The sequence below is a fragment of the Microtus pennsylvanicus genome, chromosome 14 (assembly GCF_037038515.1).
Source record: "Microtus pennsylvanicus isolate mMicPen1 chromosome 14, mMicPen1.hap1, whole genome shotgun sequence".
Classification (NCBI taxonomy): Eukaryota; Metazoa; Chordata; class Mammalia; order Rodentia; family Cricetidae; genus Microtus; species Microtus pennsylvanicus.
This window is the reverse complement of record NC_134592.1, coordinates 41,037,524-41,060,750: the sequence shown is the minus strand read 5'-3', so window position 1 is coordinate 41,060,750 and position 23,227 is coordinate 41,037,524. Positions and strand designations below refer to the sequence as shown.

Sequence of the window (23,227 nt, the reverse complement as noted above, 5' to 3'; positions counted from 1 at the left end):
TGCTGCCATTTGAGGAGCTAAAAAAGCTGCTCTCTTTCCAAGGTGGCCCCATGAGAATTCACAGCTGAACTGGCCTGCCATAGCTGTGGTAGATATGATAAACGGCACCACCAAAGGACGCCTTAGCTCCTCCCGGTGTCCGTAGAGCTGATGGGGAGGACCTCCATTTGCTCTGCTCTTTAGATCCTTAGCTTGAAGAACGCCCCCCCACTACCACCACAGAAGGAGAAAAAGTGTGTGTTGATGGGCAGAAATTTGAAAGTGTTTTGCCTTCATGATGGAACAATACTGACTTGTTGCTGCATTAGCTGTTTTTTTTAGATATTCAGTGTCTGAGGGCCATTCCCATCTTGAAACATAGTAGTCCCCTTTCCAGAGAGAAAATTTCAGTTTCCATAACTAACTCTATTTGATGAGGGGGAAGTCACCTGAAGAAATAACTTGGTTCTCTTGAAGGACATATTTTTTCAGTTGCTTAAGTATAGAATTTGGTCTTGGAGACACCATCACAGGGTCCGGGTTGCTACCCAGGGAGATTAGACATGGAAACACTCCAGCTCTTGGTAGCCAGATTTTCACCCTCCTCTCACACGCCCCTCAGGTTATGTGTTGGAACTGGTCAAGGAAGAGTTTGGGGTAGGTCCAAGGCTGTGAGAACATACCCTCCAGTTCCAGGGGAGCTGTGGACCAGACAGAACATTTGGATCATTGATAGGGCAGCTTTTGTAGCCACAGTTCATTTAGCTTTATTGGTAGTAGGGACATACTTTAGATGTTTAAGCAGCTTTATTGATAGTAGGGACATACTTTAGATGTTTAAGCAGGCCAGTTATCTATTGTGCCATGACAGACCACTCAAAACTTAATAGCATACATATTATCTAAACTTTTTTTGTAGTTTTGGAAACATAAGAGTGTCTTAGTTGGATGTTCTAGATCAGGGTCTCTTAAGAGGCTGCAGGTAAGTAAGTCAGTGGGCACAAACCCTTGCAGAGCGGCTGGAGGCTCAGCTGCAGTTGTGTGGATGCCTCCAGGGCTCCTTGAATTTTCACGGCATAGCAACTGGTTTCTGAGCTCAAGACCCACAGGGAGTAAGGGGGAGCCACAGTTCCCTTTTACAACCGCATCTACAAAGTCAAACATTGTTTCTTCTGTCCCCTTCTGTTTTTCACTGACTCTAGTCTGTGCCCAGGGGACTGGGAATGAGGCTTCACTCTTGGAGGGACAGAGTATCGAAGAGGGAGCGAGCATGTTTTAGAGTCACTGTGGAGTCCATCACCGGCAAGGGTGGAGCAGCTGGCAGATGATCCGTGCTGCTGCTGGTGTCTTGCCCTTTTGAACTCCATTCAAAGCATCTGACTCATCTTTAGAACATAGAACAGATTAGTTTATGGACTCTGTTGTATACAATCAGGGACTTGTGGATCCTTTAGCCACTACTATCCCAGCTGGGTCTAGGTTAAGGGAGGTATTGCTCGGCCATAGTCTGATAAGGAGGTGGACTTCAGAATGATTCTTCTCCCTTGGCTCTGACTGCGACTCTGATGTGACCTTGGTGAATGAGGGAACCATTCTGACTTCCGGTCTCTCTTTATCTGCATGTTGGGATTATTGGATCCCAACAAGGTTGTCTTAGAATAAATGATTTATTTTATAAAGGTTCTGGTGTAGCATCTACCGTGAAGGTCCTTGTGGAACTTTACCTATAGTTGTTGAGCAAACAAGGAAGCGTTCTGACGCAGATGCCATATGCCAATACATTATATTCTTTACTTAAGATGGGAGGTTGAGGCTGACGAGGTGTTTGCCTTCACAAACAATAACAACTCAGACTAAGGTTGGAGCTATTTGAAACACACCCTTTTCCTCTTGTTTTACTTGCTTAATTTGAGTGTTTTAGGGACAATTCTAAATTATACCTGCAAAAGCATTGAGATTTTAAGACCACATTGGAACACTAATGAGAAGGCACACCGTGTTCTAGTCTCAGACTCAGGGCAGAATCACCAGGAGTAGCTTTAGAAGGGGCCGAATCAGGAGCTTCTTCAGATGACCCTGAGAAGTCAACACCTTCCTTTGACATCGCTTCTTTGAAAGGGTTCATTGTCATGGATCAAAAGCCATGGAAAACACACTTTTCTTCAACATTTTACCTAACCTTTGTTATTTTCTTTAATTGTCATCTCGAATGCACTAATCTCTCTATGAAGTCAGGATGTTCCTTACATATTTTGACAAGCATTAAGGAAGGAAGGCAGCTCTGTGTGGTGGAGAGAAGCCCGGGGCAGACCCTTGGAGCTTGCTTTGCTGCTAATTGGTCACACAGTATTTTGGGAATCCACTTCACCTCTCTGGGCCTTAAGTCCTCATTTGCAAATTGATAAGTCTGGACTAGTTTCTCCCAGCTCTCTTTCTGTGATCCTATTTGGCTCATAGGGTTGCCATAGCAACTTCTGGGGCTCTGTGAATGGAAGAGACCTAATAAGAAAGATTAAACATCATCTAGGCCATTCTACTCTTAGATGGTACTGTATGAAACCAAAAATTTTAAGGACTAAAAAGATGGCTTTAGCACCCACAACTAATTAACCATTCTAATCCATGCAAGGGATTGAAACATGAGAGAAGTCTCTTAACTCATCTGGTGCTACCAGAGATGAAGGAGCAGTGGTTTGTTTTCTGCATCTGCTGTGCAAAACAATTTGCCCGACAAACACTGCATCTTCCTCTAGGCTATGTGTTTTTCCATAGTCAGAGGTCTACTCGTATCACGGTGCCTGGAATTAGAAAGGAGAAGACACGGTGAGACGGTATCTTCCTAGTAACACAGGCAGGAGCAGTGACAGCTGGCAGCTGACATTTATTTAGCACTCTCTATTGCTGTGGCCAGACCCAGTATTCCACACGTCTTATTTGCTTGCTTTATTTAAGGTGCTGTGTGAATCCCTGGGAGGGATTATTTTGGGGAACTATCACTTGGAACAAAGAAGGCATTCTTCAACTTGGAGATGAGAAACTGATTGAAAATATAATCCCACAGTGAGAGGAGAAAGAGAGAGAGAGACAGACAGAGAGAGAGAGAGAGAGAGAGAGAGAGAGAGAGAGAGAGAGAGAGAAAGGGAATATAAATCAATGGAAATGGATTTTATTTTGTTTCTTCTGAAGCTTTGTTATTTGAAACAGGGTTTCATGTAGCCCATACTGGCATTAGACTTGTGGTATAACTGAGAATTATCTTTAATTTTTTATTATTAATCATGTTTTGTGTGCGTTTATAAATACCAAAGATTTTTCTTGCACGTGCCCATGATTACCAACATAGGTGGAGATCAGAGAGCACCTTGTAGGATGGTTCTGGCCTTTTGACATGTGAGTTTTGTGGCTCCAACTTGGATCATCAGCCTTGGCAACAAGTACCTTTCTCTGATGTGAGCCATCCCGCTGGGCTCCCAAGAATGACTTACACTTCTGATCCTCACCAACTGATCTACAGCCCCAGCCCCATCGCCTTACAGTTCCTTAAGAGCTCTGCACTTTCCTTATCGGTTGTGCTGTCCCTGCAGCCTGACTGACCACCAAGAGGTGATGAGGGAGAGTCTTCTGTTTTGTGTTAATTTCATTGGTTAAATAAAGAGACTGCCTTGGCCCTTTAATAGGACATAAAATTAGGTAGGCGGAGTAAACAGAACAAAATGCTGGAAGAAAGGAGCTGAGTCAAGGAGTCGCCATGGTTCTCCCACTCCAGACAGATGCAGGTTAAGATCTTTCCTGATAAGCGCACCTTGTGGTGCTACATAGATTATTAGAAATGGGTTAAGAGGCTAAAATTAATGGGCCAGGCAGTGTTTAAAAGAATACAGTTTCCATGTAATTATTTCCGGTAAAGCGGGCGGCCGGGTGGCAGGAAGCGGCCTGCCGCCCCTATTATTTCAACAAAGAGGCTCATGGGTACTTCCCAAGAACAGCTGTCAGGACAGAGGTTGATTCCTTTCCTCCACAGTAGCTAGCAGGAACAATGCATTGTGGTAAACCAGCTTTGATCTACGCTGCAGTGTTGTCTGCTTTCAATGATCCCTGGCAGTGAGGGTAGAACCCTCAAGACCAGATTCTTTATCCAGAATGAAACGGATTCAATCACATTGAGTGGACAAGTTGAGAGTTTAGTTTCTCAATGCACAACATGGAAAAGGGCCTCCAGAGAAAGAAGGATGTGGGGTGGGGTGGCGTCCCCTAAATAAGAATGAAAGGAGAAAGTTTTATATTTAAGCAAGCCGACACATAGCTGGTACTCAGTAGACAGGCTATGGCAGCTGGGACTCTGAAATGAAGTTGTTGAAAGGTTTTCTCTCAACCTGGTGGTGGTGGCACACACCTTTAATCCCAGCAGTCAGGAGGCAGAGGCAGGCAGATATCTGTGAGTTCGAGGCCAGGCTGGTCTTTCCAGGACAAGCTCCAAAGCTACATAGAAACCTTGTCTCAGAAAAAACAAAACAACTCTTTGCAGTTTCTAAAAGACTCTGAATGGTCCCTTCTGAGCCCACTTCCACCTCCTCATCCTTATCTGCAACTGTGTCTAGCAGAGCAGCCCTACATATCCCTGCAATGCACGTCTATGCATTTAGGTTATAATATGTTCAAGTAGGTATTTTCCATGATGTAGCTCGATGAATAAATCTATTTATCATCTATTTTTACCAGCAAAGAAGCTGTGACTTACTTAGACGAATGCTTCTCCTAGGCCAGTGCTCAACCTTCCTAATGTTGTGACCCTTTAATACAGTTTGTTCCTCATGTTGTGGCGATTCCCAACCATAAAATTATTTCATTGCTGCTTCATAACTGTAATTTTGCTACTGTTATGAATCGTAGTATGGATATCTGATATGCAACCCCCAGGTTCAGAACTGCTACCCTAGGGTATTCTTAATTTTGGTTTTCCTACTTTGTCACCTACCTAATTCAACCCCCTCCACCATGCTTTCCCATGAAGATGGGTGTGATAGAAATTGGACAGGTGGGTTTGGGGGTACATTCCTTATATGCAGCTGCTATTGCAGATTGCTGCATACTCGGTGTCTTAGTGGAAGTTCTTGCTGGTGCAATGCGATTCCTCACTATGCTTCTTCAGTGCTTGACAAACATTCCCAGGTGATGTCATCCTCTTCCTATAGCCTGAACGGTAGTCCTCCGAAAGGCATGGCCACATCCATAGCCCTGGAACCTTGGCATTGTTGCTTTATTTGAAATAAAATGGTGTGATTATCTGATGGAATAAATAATGATCTGAGATGAGACAAGCTTCCCGGATTATCATAGTGAGGACTAAATACAAGGAAAAGTGACAAACTAGAGACAGAAATATAGGAGAGGGAGGTGATATGAAGTTGGAATCAGAGACCAGAGTGATTCAAGCACAGGCAAGTGGATGCTAAGGTCAATGATAGCCACCAGACAAGGAGAGGGGCAAGGAGCAGACTTCCCTGAAACCCCTAGGAGAAGTGTGGCCTTGTAGGCATAGACTTATAGCTATAGCATAGTGTAAAATGCATTTAGTTCAACTTCAAAAGTCCCCATAGTCTATAATGGTTTCATACTTGTTTAAAAGTTCAAAGTTTCTTTAGAGACTTATGCAATCTCTTAACTGTAATCCCCTGTAAAATCAAAATGAAAAATTAGATCACATACTTCCAATATTCAATGACACAGGTTATACATTACTATTCCAAAATGCAGGGAAAGGGAGCATAGTGAGGAAATACTGGGCCAAAGCAGGACCAAAAACCAGCCAGGTAAACTCTAAACTCTGTATCTCCATGTTGGGTATCAAAACACTCTTCAGATCAACAACTTCTTTCAGTTTTGTTGACTGCAATGCACTTCTCTCTCTTGGGCTGGTTCCACTCCCTGTTAGGAGCTCTTCTCAGCAGGTGTCCCAGGTCCCTGGCACCCTCAACATTTTGGGGTCTCCAGGACAATCCAGACTTCACTGCCACAGCTTCACAGAATGGCCTCTCTAGGCCTCCTCCATTCAGGGACACTTCTGACATATGCCTGCTTAGAAGCTTTCCTTAGTCATGGAGGCAAATTCCACAACCCCTTTCTTTAAGTCACAACCACATGGCTAAAGCTGCCAAGTTCTGCTGCTTTTTGGGGCTGGATCATGATCCTCTCATTCAGTTAAATCTTCACCAGCTTTCTGTGTTTGATGGTTTCCTTAACTGCCTAAGCGTGGCTGTCCTGACACTTGATCTGTAGACCAGGCTGGCCTCAAACTCAGATCTGCCTGCTTCTGTCTTCAGAGTGCTAGGATTAAAGGTGTGTACTACTACACCTAGCTCTAAGTTTTTCTTTAATTCCTTTTCACAAGTTGGAATCTTAGCTGGATGGGATCTTGCCCTGAGTCCCCACTCCATTTGTTCCATTTAACATCAGAATTTTCTTTAATCTGTTTATCTCCTTGAACACAGATCTTAGCTCCATTCCACTTCCTGGTGCCACCTTTTCTCTTGAAATTACACATTCTGTAACTTCCTTTTTCAAACTGCTCCTTTTTTATTATATATCTGTGTTAGTGTGACCACTAATAACCACATGACACAGTCCATACTAGGCTGTTTTGAAGTTTCTACAAACACAATTCAAACTCTTCAGTTTAGTCCCAGACAGATTTTTTGGACAAGAGCAGAAAGCAGCCACATTCTTTACCAAAATACCACAAGAATAGTCTGTAGGCCACACACTAACATTTCCCCTCTCTGAAACCAGTTGAGCCAGGCCCCACAGTTCATCAAATCACACTTAGCACCACCATCCTCCTTGAGCCTACTGGTATGGCCCATTAAGCATCATTTAAAGCATTCAGTTGTTTTTTCTGATCAAAATCCCCGAAGCCCATATTCTTTGAAACAAGAGCATAGTCAGGTCTGTTGCAGCAACTCGTCCCAGTTTCTCGTACCAACTTCTTAGGGTTTCTGTTACTGTGAAGAGACACCATGACCACATCAACTTTTATAAAGGAAAACATTTAATTGGGGGGTGGCTTGCAGTTCAGAGATTTAGTCCATTATGGTCATGATAGAAAGCCCGGTGGCATGTAGGTGGACATGGTGCTGGAGAAGGAGCTGAGAATCCTACGTCCAGATCCACAGGCAGCAGAGAGAGAATGAGACTCACTGGACCTGCCTGGCTTGAGCATCTGAGACCTCAAAGCCCATGCCCAGTGACATACTTCTCCAACAATGCCACACCTGTTCCAACAAGACCACACCTCCTGATAGTGCCAGTTCCTATGAGCCTATATGGCCATTTTCATTCAACCACAATAAACAAATATATACATATATGCATGCCATTCTGAGACTTACAAGATTTCAGTAAACTTGTCCAAAACATAAAAGTATGACTGTCTGAGCTATGTATTTACTAGTATTATAGTATTTATTTTAACAACACTGTCTTTCTTTTATGCCAAAATAAGAAAAGCCAAAGAAAAATTTTTTGGAATGATGTGAATCAAGATATGAGACATGCATGAGAATGGAAACACATAGGTATGGGGTGTGGTATAGTATAGAGTATGCCTACAATTCTAGCATGTTTGAGGCTTAGGTGTGAAGGGTGTGAGTTTGAGGCAAGCCTAGGATTTACTGCCAGGTTCTATCTGAAAAAACAAACAACACCAAAACAAGACAAAAAAAAACTTAAAAAAGCAAGGAACCAAAGGAATAAAAAGAGAGAATGTAGCTCTATAGTGTAGTGACCAACATGTATTCATGGCTCTGCCTTTTCTTTCAGCCCCTTGAGATGAAGAGGGACCTGCAGGCATGTGCTCATTTCACTGTCACCCACTTCCTCACATTCCAGGTTTAGTACAGTCAATGAGTTACACATAGTGAGGGAGCAATCTTTATGGGTAATATAGGAACAGTGTGATTCATATTCAGCTCGCTGGAGTGGTTTCTTGCTGTTGTATTTTGAGCACCAGCATCTATGTTTCCAGGTTTCTTTGGGATATCCTACTCAGATGAATTTTACATAACTAAAATATTTTATAATCCCCAGAGGCCCAATATTCTAAGATGATTTAAAAATACTGCATGTCACTGAGGTACTTTAAGAAAAGCCACAAAATTTAGGATTACACTGATTTTTTTTTAAAAAAAAGTATAGGTTGGATAACCTTTTGAAAGTCTACATCTCCTTCCCTAAACACTTCTATTTCTTTGTTCTGAGGCACGACCCACCCCCTTCATAGTTCCTGGATCATTCTCCCCACGCACATATGCAAAATAAGACCTGACTTGTTGGCAACTTGAGCTGCACAGCATTCTCCTTCCTGATTTTAGCGCCATGGTGTGTAGGATCTACGCATGTGACTAGGAAATGCTTTTTCACTGGGCTGGAAATTTCATATGGCTCAACCAAGTACAGGGGCTGGAAGCACTTGAGAATGGTGAGAACTTGTATTTCCTACATGTAATGACTGGTGACTTTTTGGGTAACTCTGATTGAGGCACAAATTGTTGTGAATTGATTTTGGTCTTGTACTCCAGAAAATGACCTAAACTTCATAATAACTTGAGTGGGTCCATCATAGTTGAGTAATCAAGCTCTGCTTTTTTGGTGGGTGGACATGCCAAAGCAGCCCATTGGGAGTTGCTGCTCTGAGAATACTTATTTCTGCAGGCATTAATAGTTATTGAGACTCTGTGTCCTGCTCTGTGCTGTGCTAAGAGCTGGAATTGAAGTGGTACAGACGAGTAGTCATTAATCTCTTGAAAATTTCATTCTTTTAGTGAACACAGGTAAAACTAAAGCAAAAACTAAAGAGGCAAATAATTGATATAATTATAGGTTATTATAAGTGGTATAAGCACATAAAATTAAGACTAATTGATGAGACAGGGAGATTCGCGTTAAATGGGATTGTAAATACACTTTTTATTGCTGGATAGAATAACAGAAAAGTTTGAATGGGCCATTGTGTGTGTGTGTGTGTGTGTGTGTGTGTGTGTGTGTGTGTGTCTGTAGAAGAGAGTGTTGGGAAGAAAGGAGGAGCAGAAGTTTGATGGGTTTTAGTGAATTGTGTGGCTAAGGAACCTGGCATGTTCCAGGTCTGCAGGGGGTTGGTCGACTGGAGAATGGGCAATCTCAGTATTGCAATCTTGTCAGAAGTGTGTCTGCTGGAAGCATTCCCCTTTCTCCCAGTCTTTGCTTCATTGAATGCTTGAGAAGTTCAGATATGGCTTACCCACTGTAGGGGAAAATCTGCTTCACGCAAAGTTCAGCACTTTAAATGTCAGTCTCACACAGAGAGCACCCTTCAGAAACAGCCAGAATGATCCTTGGCCAACATTTAGCACAGTGGCCCAGTTAACTTGACATATACAATTAACTTTGACAGGAACTTCTCTTCTATCTGTGTTTCTGTTCTTATTTCCTTCAGTGAACTGTAGTAGAGAGGTTGGGGAAAGGTTGCCATTAAAAACCTTTATTAGGAAAATGTTCAATCATAGTAAAGGGCATAATGAACCCATGTGCCCATCATCCATTGTTAACACTTAGTAACAAAGATGATTCATTTCTGAATTATACCCTCTTGTCTCAAGTTCCTTCTATGTCTTTTCTCAAGAGGTGATGCTCCTTAAACTCCACTATTCGACTCAGCTAAACAACTGTCTCCCTTCTTGCAACTTAGAGAGCAGGGATTTCATCCGGTCCATGAACTTGTTATCCAGTCGGCTGAATGTGGAGACAAAGGCGTCCAGTTGGAAGGCTGGGAGGCATGGTGAAACCCTTGACAGATCTGGGCACACTTCTGGTTGTGCAGCTCTGCTTCCCGCTTATTTACATAAGCATGCAAGACGAGTTACCTTAGAAACAGATTCTTCTTGTGGCATTTGAGCTTCGTCTGGGATGCAGGCTATTAATAAAAGCAAGCCCGAGGCACTCTGTGAGTATGGATCACTGCTGGAAATGTTTAGCACCTAAGTGTGAGAGCTTCCTAAAACACACACCATGGTTTCAAACGCTGCAGATTTCCTCTGCGGTGTTTCATGTTACCAAAAACTGTGTAACATATGGGTGCGTGTGTCTGACATACAGAATTCCATCTTATTTTTAGCAGAAACGCTGGAGCCTTTTCTGTTTTGAAAATGGCCATAGCATGGAGTTTCACTATGGAGAGTTCTAGACAGTTCTTCATAAGCTTTGGTTGTCTTCACGGACTCTTCCAGTAGTGTCTGTGACTTAGCTGATAGAAGTCTTGCCGTGGGCCTCCACAGGGTGAATGGGGTGGGCGGGAGTCAGGGGGAACCCTCCATCACACATCTTTTTGCTGGAGCTAGTGAAGGGATTTCATCTACTTTCTGAATAGTTTCAAGAGCTTTCTGGTGTAGTCAAGATGCAGATACTATTCCTTTACTGTGCTCCACATTTTCTCTGCTCGCACATAGTATTTTTAATCATAGGAAAGCAAAGTCATTATAAAAGCTTCTATTGAATATGTTAAAGAATAGTACTATTGAACCAGTGTTTCCTCCTTGGCGTTTCCAGAGAGAGCTCTCCAGGTTACAGGCAGTCTAGCGGAGACCGCGAGGCAGTGTTAGTTAACATTTATCACAGGATTTTGGATCTTTGTGCTTTTGTCAGCCAGACAGTAGTGCTCAAGTGTATTTTAGAGAGACATATGCTTTCAATCTTTTTTAAAAAAATCATTTATGGGTAGGCGGCAAGGAAAAGGAGTTATTGTTTGAATAGAACAGAGTTAGTAGCACAGATCACTGCTCCAGCGTAGAGGTGGGTGTCTGGGAATCCACGCACTTCACTAGCTGTTTGAGCAGTCAGTTTTCAAAGGATTATTGAAGTCACTGGTTTAGAAATTCTCATTGCTTACTTAGCATGGCAGGTTAAAATAAATGAAAGAGCCGGTCTATAGTCGTTTATTAAAATATTTACGTTCTTCTAAAACATGAGCAAGAAGCAGAGGCCTTCTTTATAAAAGCTCTCATTATGATGGAGATCCTGGGATTCCAGGCCTGATGATTGAAGTTTGGCCACAAGATGACAGATATTGTTTGAAGTATATGCATTTAAGAATTCCAAAAGCATTTTCAATCTTAACTCCCCCCCCCCCCCCCCGATTTCTCCACTCAGCATCCTCTAAACAGTTCTTAACACTTAGAAGCAATTAATGTAAGTGGCAGGGGATATTCTTATTTGCTTAAAACCTGCTTGAGCTAGTTTTTCCCTCGCAAAGTCTTGACAGAATATTAATTCATATTGTTAGTCCATGAGAGTGAAGGGCATTTGATGGGAGAATGGTGGGAGGAGCCTACTTTTAAAATATGAGCACTTTGAATGTTTAAATTTTGTTGTTGTATTTATACGTGCACGCACACATTTGTAATGGTACATGTGTAGGCCTGTGAGTGTTATGGTGTGCATGTGTTGGTTAGTGACAGCTTGTGAGAGTTCATTTCTCTCTTCTTCAGCCATGCATCTGGGAACTGAGCTCATGTTTCCAGACTTGTCAGACGGAAGAACTTTCACCCACAGAATCTCACTGACCCCCAGCTTGTTTCGCAAAATCACCACAGAGCAAAATCCAGATCCCAACCTTGCAAACCACCTCATAGAAGTTCTGGTGGGATCTTAGGGCTTTGCCCTGACTTTTAAAAAAATTAGTCATCATATGTTTTTGTTTTTTATTACATTTATTTGTGTGTGTATGCCTCTACGCCATGGTGTGTACGTGCATGTGCATGTGTGTGTGTGTACATGTGTGTAGTTTATGTATGTAGGATGACTGAACTTGTGGACGTTGGTTCTCTCCAACATGTACGTCCTAGGGGTTGTGGTGCGGGAGAATTGTCTGTATTCTGTCAATCATGTTATAAATAAATGCTAATTGGCCAGGCAGGAAATATAGGTGGGAAAACCAGACAGAAAGTAGAAATGACGTAATGAGAACAGGAGAATTCTGGGTAGGAGGAAGCTGATTCTTCCCACTCTCTTGCCCAGACTTCCGAAGCAGCAGGATGTGATCTACCCCACTGAAAAAGGTACTGAGCCACATGGCTAACATAGGTCAGAAAAATGGGTTAATCAAGATGTGAGAGTCAGCCAGTGAGAGGCTAGAGCTAATGGGCCAATCAGCTTATAATTTATGGAGACCTATGTGTGATTTTCTTTGGGGCTAAACAGTTGTGGGGTACAGGGCGGGACAGAAACCCAAACAAGCAGGCCAGGCCTGCTTCATGTTACAGATTGAACTGAGGCCTTCAGGCTTAGCATCTTACCTGCTGAGCCCTCTTGCCCGCCCTTTCCTGGACTCTTCATTACAAAGTTCTTCATTTCCCCAGTTTGCATTCACAAAGGCCATTCTTTGTTGCGGTTGTTACTTAATACTTTTAATAATAAAAGAAAGCCTGAAACACACACACACACACACACAAATAATGTAGAGGACTATAATTAGTTAACCAGAATCGAGCTATTCCATATTTATTTTCCCCAAATGAAAACAAAATATCTAGCCAGCTGGAAAAAAAAATTGCTTATGCTCTTTGGACTGAATCTACCAGCAGGAAGCTCTTGTTTTAAGTTAGCCTTTGATCTTCCTTAGTCTCTCCGTATCCCCCTGTCCTCTAGACAGTAATGCTTCTGACAGCTGCACTTCGTGCCTCTTTGTTCTAGTTCAGAAGCCTTCACAATGCTTGTAAACGTTATTTTCCTATACTTGGCCTTTACGTTTAAATTCCTAACTCTTATTAGTCTTAGGAACATTTTAGAGAAAGAATTCAATTTAGAATTTTCCTAAGGAAGTTGAACATGGCCAATGTATGTGTAATATATATATATATATAGAGAGAGAGAGAGAGAGAGTTTGTTGTTGAGACTGGAGGCTGACAGGAAACACCCTTTTCCAAGTGATGAGGATTTCTGCTCATTTCCCGTTCTTTTGCTGTACTCCGGAAACACTAGGATTCTGTTTGGAATGAGATGCTGCTGGTAGTTTGCTTGCAGACTATCCTTCCTCCCAGGAGGGAGGCGTGAGTCCTAGTTCAGTCTAAGTGGGACCATCTGAATGGAAGGTCATAGAGGTGTTTACTGTCCTCAGCGAGCAATGTTTGGTGGCTTTTTGTGAGAAACTGGAAGACTTGAAAGAGGAAGAGAGGGAAAAGACAATAGACTGGCATAGTGGGATTAAAATAGAAATATAACCAGCATTTTGTTTTAGCTGAATAGATGCAGTGGTTGTTTGTATATGTATATACAGATATTGCTATGAAATAGGTCATATATATGTAGTCACTTAAGAGGCAGTAGGTTCCAGTGTTATACTCAGAAAATAGTGATTCACAGTTCTCATGTGGAATTCTCCGCCAGTGGCTAGGGAATGTAAACGCAGTGTTTCCAAATGTTGTTTGGGGCCACCTTGTCTGAGCAGACCCGCGAGACATTGTGTACCCCCTGCCTAGCCTACTTTTGTTTGTAACCACAAAGATCCCATTAGGCTGCTGATTCTGATGGGATCTCAGGGGAATCTGATTATTAATGCTTGCCAGACACAAAAGCATTGACATTGTCATGTTATTAGCGTCACTATCCTAAGAGCCCAGTCATCAAGGACGCCAGGAGACCTAATCTTCATAACCGCTAATGAAGGAGGTAAAATGTGTAGCAATACTCATTTTTGTAATGACTGAGTTTACCATCGGCTTGGCTTGAAAGCTTGAATAAACAACCGAAAGGAAGCCATAGGAACACCAACAATCAGTTGTGATTATTGATTTAGCTTGAGAGTTCCAGCTGATGTCCTCATTCACAGACATAAGGGGGCTCCAGGATGAATGAGACTGTGGGACTGTGTGTCCTTTGACCTTGCAGAACTATAGTCAATGGGTTAGTAGTTTGTGATGGATTGGGTTTCCGCTTATGCATGAAAATTTCATTAGATAAGAGATTCATGTTTCCCTCATTACAAAGCCAATGGAACCAGGTTAAAACCTGTTGTATAATTGTTGGTCATGGGGTGCCTTTTAGGTTCAGACCAACCTCAGCCGTCTGTGTCGACTGTGGGAACAGCGACTCATTGAGGCTCTGGGAGTGATGTGAACATCGTCTTCAGGAAACAACGTGCTCAGCCAATAGTTTGAAAGTAGTGTAAAATTTCTAAAAAAAAAAAAAAAACCGTGAGAAAACTTTTAAATTAGTTTTAGGGGCTTAGCTTTTTGATTAAACATATATTACTTATGGAGAACAATCTGAGTTCAGTTCATTTTGATCTAACACTTACATTCTTGACTAACCACTATGATTTTGCTATATTCGACAAATGCCAGACATTTTGGTAAGTTCATTTGTCTGTATCATAGATATATTTGACCCAAATGAGTTTTATGTCTCGGTTATCAACAGCAAATCCAAAGAATGGGGCTAAAGGAAGTTTCTCGAAACACAGTTAGACTGCTAACTTTACAGAATGGTAGAGGCTTGCTGGGTATGTGGTTCCTATTTCACAGAAGAAGGAATGAAAGCCCAGGGGGATGAAACCTCTTGTACAAGTCATTGCTACTTACAGATCTAGGAATGGCACATGGGGCCTCAGCCATCTTAGTGCTATTTAGCGTTGTTTCTTGTTTTTCCATTGTTTATGGTACTGGGGATGGAACCCCACATGTGCAGGAACTCACTCTACCTTGAGCTATATTCCCAGCCCTTTCCTAAGCCTTCCATTAAAAAAAATACTGTTTTCATGTAGCATGACTAATAAAAACCCAAAGGTAGATATTGGGATTCAACCCGAAGGTCAGAAAAGCAAAACAGCCAGCCACTGGCTCTTACCTTTACTTCAGTCCGAAATATTGATTCTGCCTCCAGGAATCCTCAGAATGAGGCTGCCTGAGAGCTGTCTCCTTCCTTCTTATCTTCCTCTCTAATGCTGGGATTAAAGATGTGAGCCACTATCGTGGCAAACTATTGTGGCTACTGCTTGGTGTGTAAGGCTGACCAGGGTGTTTTACTCCCTGCTCTTCAGGCAAGCTTTATTTATTAAAATACAAATGAAATATCACTACATTTTAATTTATTTTTGTCATGTTTAGCCCGCACTGCTTTTCCACGAGAATGACTGTGGGAATATTGATTCTGAGCAAGAAAGAAACATTGCATCTTTTATTTTAGAAGAAAAATATAGAAGTAAGCCTGATCTTGATGAACTTAGTAGTGTGAAATTCATGGTATCCCAGTGAATACCGTTCTCTGACAGAGCAGTTACCCTCTGCAGTATAAGGGCTGCACAGTCCTCAAGATGAGGCAGTTTCACAGATGTGAATTGAAAAAGAACTTTCAGACTCTGATTAAAAATTTTAGTTAAAAAATCCTTAAATCATTACAAATCGAAAATATAACAGACCATTGAAACATGTTAGTCATGATAAAATATGTGCATGTGTTTTTATAAGTGTCTTAGTTAGGGTCTTTTTTGCTGTGTGCTGTGGAGTAGTCCTTTTGTATACTGTAAAGATTTGTCACTCAGATTGGTTTAATAAAGTAGCTGATTAGCCAATAGCTGGACAGGATAAGGTTAAAGGAGAGCAAAACAGAGAATTCCAAGGGAAAAAGGAGGGTGGAATCAGAGGAGTAGCAAGCAGATACAGAAAGAAGCCAGATGGGCATACCATACTTAGAATTGGTACCAAGTCACGCTGTGAAGCATAGATAAAAATATGGGTTAATTGAGAATGTAAGAGTTAGCTAGTAACAAGCATGAGCTATTGGCTGAGCATTTATAAATAATATTAAGCCTCTGTGTGGTTACTTGGGAGCAGCTTGCAGAACAGAAACTCTCACCTACACACCATGACCATAAACAACTTGGGCAGGCTTATTTCTTCTTATAACTCTTGGGTCACATGCTACTGCTAAGAGAAGTCAGGGCAGGAAGCTGAAGGCAGGAGCTGATGCAGAGGCCATGGAGAGGTGCTTCTTACTGCCTTGCTCTTCCCATTGCTTTTCAACCTGTGGTTTTTTTTATTGCAATTTTTTTTCATGCATTTTGATCATGTTTTTCCCCTCCCCTAATTCCTCTAACATCCTCCCCATCTCCCTATCTGCCCAATTTTGTGTTCTTTTTCACTCTTTAAAAACAAAGCCAAAACCAAATGAACAATGAAACACACACACACAAAACCACAAAAACAGAAACTGAAATATGAAAACAAAAGACCAATAAGACCCCCCTCCAATAAAAGTCCAAACAATGCAAAATGAGACAGATATCTAAAAAAAATACCCTTGATTTTGTTTTGCATTGGCCAGCGATTAGCGATTCCTGGGCAAAAAGCCTATTCTGAAGCATGTGAATATACCTAGTGAAGTTCCGTTGCAGAACACTAATTTTTCCATGTGGGCATCATCACAGATAGCTTCTTGGGTATGAGTGGAATCTCATGTCCACTTCCTTCTCTTAGTGCTGGAACCTCGTTTGGATCAAACCTGTGCAGGCCTTGTACATCTGGCCAGCTTCCTCATGTACTCCACGGCCACCTGGCCAGGTGTGGCATTGGCCACAGTAGGCTCGTCCCTCTCACATCAATTGTTAATCAAGAAAATGCTCTATGGGCTTGCTCACAGCATAGTCTTATGGAGACACTTTCTCAGTTAAGGTTCCCTCTTCACCCATGACTCTAGCTTGTGTCACGCTGACAAGAGACTAGCCAGCAAGTAGCTATATGCATTCAATATTCAGGAATATTGATTGGCTGTCCTTTGACCATCAGGTGCCCTGCTACATGCTGATAACATAACAAAGACAAGAAAAATCAACCAGCTATCAGACTTCCAATTTATTCTGAATTTATTAATGTTAATTTATTTAAGAAAACAGATGTGAAAAGAAATACATAAGCCCCCATCAAACTACAGTTATATGTTATCAAACTATAAAACGTGTTATTAAGAATAAGAGGTATTGTGAGAAAATGGCTAAAAAATTCTTTAAAATGCTATTGTTTTTAGTTATCAGGGAAATGCAAGTTAAACCTGCTTTAGATGCTACCTAATCCCTATCAAAATGGCTATCATCAAGAAAACAAACGGGAAACAAAGGCTGGTGAGAATATAGGAAACAGGAGCCCTTATACACTGCTGATGGGCATGCAAACTTTTGTTTTTATTTATTTTTTATTGTCTTTATATTTTTTTCTGCTCCACTTTCTTCCTCTCCTCTCCCTTTCTACACTTTCCCATGGTCCCCATGCTTCCAATTTATTCAGGAGATCTTGTCTTTTTCTATATCCCATGTAGATTAGATCCATGTATGTCTCTCTTAGGGTCCTCTTGGTTGTCTAGGTTCTCTAGGATTGTGAATTGTAGGCTGGTTGTTCTTTGCTTTATGTCTAAAACCACTTATGAGTGAGTATATAGGATATTTGCCTTTCTGAATCTGGGTTACCTCACTCAATATGATGTTTTCTAGACCATCCATTTGCCCACAAGTTTCAAGATGTCATTATTTTTTCTGCTGTGTAGTATTCCATTGTGTAAATGCACCACATTTTCCTTATCCATTTTTTGGTTGAGGGGCATTTAGGTTGTTTCCAGATTCTGGCTATGACAAGCAATACTGCTATGAACATAGTTGAGCACATATCCCTGTACTATGATTGAGCATCCTTTGGGTATATACCCAAAAGTGGTATTGCTGGGTCTTGAGGTAGGTTGTTTCCTAACTTTCTGAGAAATCGCCATACTGATAGCCAAAGCAGCTGTACAACTTTGTACTCCCATGAGCAATGGAGGAGTGTTCCCTTTCCCCTGCATCCTCTTCAACTTAAGTTGTCATCAGTATTTTTGATCTTGGCCATTCTTACAGGTGTCAGATGGAATCTCAGAGTTGTTTTGATTTGCATTTCTCTGATGGCTAAGGATGTTGAACATTTTTTTAAGTGTCTTTCAGCCATTTTAGGGAAAAGCAAACTTTTGTAACCATTATCAAACTCAGTATGGAAATTAAAAAAAACAAAACAATAAAAAACCTAAAGTAGAAGCAACATATTAGTCATTTAGAACATTCTTTGATATACACTGAAAGCTCTCTAAAGTCAGCATACCACAGAGATACTTGTTTATCCATGTTTGCTGTTGCATTATTGACCACGGCCAGGAAATGGAGTCATTCCCTCAATAGACTGTCTACTATTGTGGTTTCTGTCACCATACGTCATTTTTTCAAACTAGACACCCATCAGCGGGTATGAATGGATAAGGAAAAAGTGGTGCATACACATGATGGAATTTGTTCTTCATAAACTAAAGTGAAAGCATGGCATTTGCATGAAAATGGGCGGATGAGGAGATAAATGAATCTAATGAAGTAAGCCAGACTCAGAAAGACAAATATGGAGATACATAGTAGTGGAGCACTGGACTACAGAGAGAGAAATACTGCCTGTTTCCTTGTATACACAGAAACTGGATTTAAAATCATGTATCTGCATATATGTCCATATGCATGTATAATTACATATGTATAACATGCAACTAAAATGGAGATCGAAAGAGAGGAGGAGATCTTTAGAGAGGTGGGAAACAGAGGCTAAGAAAATACACGTGATAAGAGAGCAGAGAGGGCAGCTATGTAAGATGGAAAAGGAACCAGATGGAGGGGAGAGGGGGCGCGGGGAAGAGTAGCAGACGGGGAACAAAGTTTATTTTAAGAAAGAGGTGCATTGAGGGAGTATTTTAGGCTGGCTTAATTTTGTTTGGGTTCAGGGAGAAGGAAAAGAATTCTGAAAAGCTGTAAACTGAGAACAGCAAAGAGATTTTGGGTGCGTTTGGGTGGGAGTGAGGGAATCCCAGAGGCAGGGGAGCTTCAGGGAAGGAGCTGTAGGATCCGAGTACATGATGCAGGTGTAGACAGCAAGTAGACAGGAAAGGGCTGCACCAGAGATGCCCTTCCGAGTCCCCTGGAGTACAACATTATGGTAAGAATGATGGGTATATTAGCCAAGGTTCTCTAGAGGAACAGGACTGATGGGATGAATATATACACAAAGGATATTTATTAGAATGGCTTATAAGCTGAGGATCAATTAGTCCAACAGTAGCTGTCTACCACAAGGCCCAAGAATCCAGTAGTTGCTCAGCCCACTGTATGTCTCAGGTATAGGTCTGTATTTCTCAGCTGGACACCAGTAGACACCGGAATTCTGAAGAAGTGTCCTCTAAAGCTGGTGAAGGAGTGGACTCGCCAGCAAGAATGAGAGCGAACAGGCAGAGAGCAAGAGTTTCCTTCTTCCACATTCTTTATATAGGCTGCCAGCAGAAGGTGTGGTCCAGATGAAAGTAGATCCTCCCACCTAAAAATCTGGATTAAAAGTGGTTCTTCTCATTTTGAATGATTTAATTAAAAATAAAATTCCTCAGTGGTGTATCCAGCTGCTTGGGTTTTAGTTAGTTCCAGATGTAGTCAGTTGACAACCAAGAATAGTCATTACAGTGGGACATCGTTATTGTGAATGCTAGGTGGTCTCATCAAGCATGTGTCTTGGAAAGATGTTAGAAGTCATCCTGGGGAAATGGGGTGAAAGTGGATGTAGGGAGACTACTGAAGGGGCTGCTTAGTGTGACGGGTGGGAATCAAGGTGACTTGAACTCAGCTGATGCCTGTACTGGGGCAAAGACCAATAATTTCAGGAAGGAAGAATGGGTGGGTCTGGGTGACCAATTCTAGATATACTAGCAGTTGTTGAGATGATGACTAGATTCCTGTGTGTTGTGATTTCAGCCCTGTAAATTGCAAGGGCATGCAATTTCATATTTCTTATATGCAAAGGAACCAGTTGTATCAAGCAGTGAGATTCTAAGTGGTCACCTCTTTTTTTTTAACCACATTGGCTACTTCTACAGCTGACAACTGTAGAATGCTGGCATTCTGAGTTTTGCTTAGTCTGTCTCAAGAGGGCTACAATTACCACAGTTCCATATTTCCTCTTTATATTCGAGCCTAAAATGTATTTCCAAATGACACAAATGCTTTTCTTCTCTTTGAACAAAAATCAACTGTCTGGTATCTTTATCTGGGTGTTATTCCTGTTAATTTTTTTCTTTTCTCAATTTCATCTCATTAGCTCTCAATTATATTGCACCTTTCTATGGATGCTATTTGAAATCCCTGAATCTCTTTCACTGGGGACTTGTTGATGTATTTGCCAATGGCCTTGGGATCTGGGTGCCTTGCTGTTGAAACGGAGGTCATGCTAATCACTCAAGGCACATTTTGTCTTTTTAAAAGTTATTTTAGAATTTTAAGGATATGGATATTTTGTCTGCATTTATGTATATATGTGCACCACATGTATATCTGGTGGCAGCAGAGGTCAGAAGGCAGACGACAGGGTCAGAGCCCCTGGAACTGGAGTTACATATGGTTGTGAGCCACCATGTAGGTATTGGGATCAAACTCAGGTCCTCTGGAAGAGCAGCCAGTGCTCTTAACCACTGCGCCATCTCTCCAGCCCCAGGCTTAATCTTTAAAAGGTAAATATTAACTCCTTTAACAGAGCAGCAACAGTCTCTTTGGAAAATTGTTTCTGAGGCTGGGTTCAGTAGTCCCTCTGGAGTCACTGAGGACTTTGTTCATGTTACAGCCACTGGGTATTCATGGAGTGTATTTAAATTTCCTTGGCTGTAATAGTTACTAAAAAAATGCTCAATGGGCTTATGAAATCTGAGTATTTAAAAGGTGCCATCACTATAATGGCCCAAACCTTGAGGAGCTTTGCATTTCAGTTGAATTAAGTCTAATTTGTTTTACATTGTCCTGCTCAAGCATTCCCCAAGGTATTTATTTTATAGAAATGGAATTTAACAGAAGCCTTCTGTGACTTAGAGAGCAATTGAAGGTATTCTTACTTTATCACACTTACTTTGGAAAATCAGTTGCAACAGTTTTCATGTTTAAGTGATTTCTATGAGTGAAACAGGCTGAACAGAAAGGGAGTGAGATTGGAAGTCAGGTTCTGGAGAGGGGCTCGGCAGGTAGAGGCTTGCAACAAACACAATGGCTTGTATTCGATCCCTGGATCCCTGTGGAGGAGAAAACTGACCACTGCAGGCTGTCCTCTGATTTCCACACTCGCCCTATGCCACAAAACTAACAGACAAACAAACCGACCAACAATGTGAAAAATACCAAACCAGACAGACATCTCAGTCTGAACCCAACATCTGTCTTTTCCTGGGAAAACAGTCCCACTTTTAATGTGTCTAGAATTGCCACAGTCTTACGGGCCCTTTGTGAAGGCTTGGAATAGTTGTTTTCAACAGGAGAGAACTGGAATACCATTTCTTTTCCTTAATCCAGATAATAAACAGCATTGCAAGGCATGGACCCTTTCTGAGCCTCTGTGTTTTCATCTGTAAAAGGGGGAAACTATTATCTTTTACATAGCTTTTATTTGTGTAAGTCCTCAAAAATATCGTGTACAGTAACATATCAGGGAAATACCCTTTTCTGAGATACTAGTATCAGTAATATTGTAAGTATTTAATATATTTTACCTTATAAAACACCAGAAAATTCAACATAATGAATGCCTGGTATTAGGTCTTTGTTTTATACTGGATTCTTTCTGTGTGTTTAAAAATAGTCTGTAATATACTTTACAAGATGAATTACAATATAAGAAGTCATGATCTCTTCATTATGAATGAGAACATACATGTGTCCAGCTACATGTCCATGGTTTGGAAAATTGAAGGGTGGATTCAAGGCATCCTTGCTTTGTAATGATTCTAAAACAACTGTGCTCTCCTTTCCTTCCTTTCTCCCTCCCTTTCTTTCTGACTTACTCTTCTCATTATCAACTGGTAAATAGGTAATTTGGTTATAAGGAAGTGTTCATTTCAATTTATATCCACTGTTCTTCCTCCCCAAACCCAAAGCCCAGTAGTAAAGGTGTGTCCAAGACCATGCAATGACAATGCGGCTGTATTGTATTTGTATTATTGCATAAAGACTCCTTGGTAACCCTCCTTTTGCTCTGTGTGTGCTGTATGAGTGTATGTAGGCTAGAGGTCAACACTGACCATTCTTCCTCCATTGCTTTTCACCTAATGTTTTGAAACTGGGTCTCTCACTGAATTTGAACATCACCAGTTTGGCTAGGCTGGCCGTCAGGGAACCCTTGGGATCCTCTCTTCTTTATCCCCTCAGCCCTGGGATTACAAGTATGTGTTGCTGCGCATGGCCTTTGGTGGGGTTATTGAACTCATGACCTTTGGCTTGAGTGACAAGCTCTTCAGTGACTAAGCTATGTCCCTTGCCCCAGTACTCCATTTTTATATTTGTTAAGATGCCAATATATCTTAGACAAATGATTCAGAAAGCATTTCATTTCAATGGCAAGTATTTCTACCCACATAACAAATTTGCCTTTAAAAGAAAACACCTGTGGATACTTCTGAACACTGTGAAAGCTGGATGGCAGCCTATTTTGCAGTTCTTATTTTTGCCACATGCATTATTCATCTTCCAGACCTTCTTAGGCAATCCAAAATGACTTTCTTCATCAGGCTTAATAATGGTAGATTTAATTAGCTTCCAGGCTGGTGTGTCAATAATAAATAACTACATTTTGTAGACCCGGAAAGCGATCTGACAGCTGCCTGTGAAGAGACACTCTAGATAAATCTGGTATTCTTGACTTTTCCTTAGATTGTCCTGTGGATCATGAAGAGCGAGAAGGGTTTTTACGAGGTGACTTATCTTTCAAACAAGTGCTCAGCATCCACGCGTGTCAGAAGGCAGATTTGTATATGATTTTGACTTAGGATTTGGTTACCTGGAAACCGTGCCGTTGGAAATGGTTTTCCTGCCTTTCAGAATGTAGCTTATTCTCCAGGTGCTCATCAACCTTTAAAAATGACACAGGCGTGCACACTTCCATCATAGATTTTTCTGGTTTTCTGCAAGCTAGTGTTCCTTAGATTTTAACTCTTCCCGCTTCCTGTAAGAAGCTGTTATTATAAGAAAAGGAGGTCAGAAAGATTTAACTTATAGCCTCTATGGGTACATAAGCATGCTTATTCTCTGTTCACAATAGCCTTTGGTGGAGATATTAAAAATATATGAGAAAGCACATAACTCAAGGATTTCATAGGTGTCCTATATAGAAACACGCTCTATTGCCTTCTGCTTAGTAATGTTCTATATTTAAAA

At 41.4% G+C, this 23,227-nt stretch overlaps 1 protein-coding gene across 5 annotated transcripts in view; it reads left to right on the top strand.

The window, feature by feature from the left end:
* Syt16 (synaptotagmin 16) overlaps positions 1-23,227 on the top strand; it is a 234,854-nt gene that overhangs the window by 121,208 nt on the left and 90,419 nt on the right. The window lies entirely within an intron of this gene.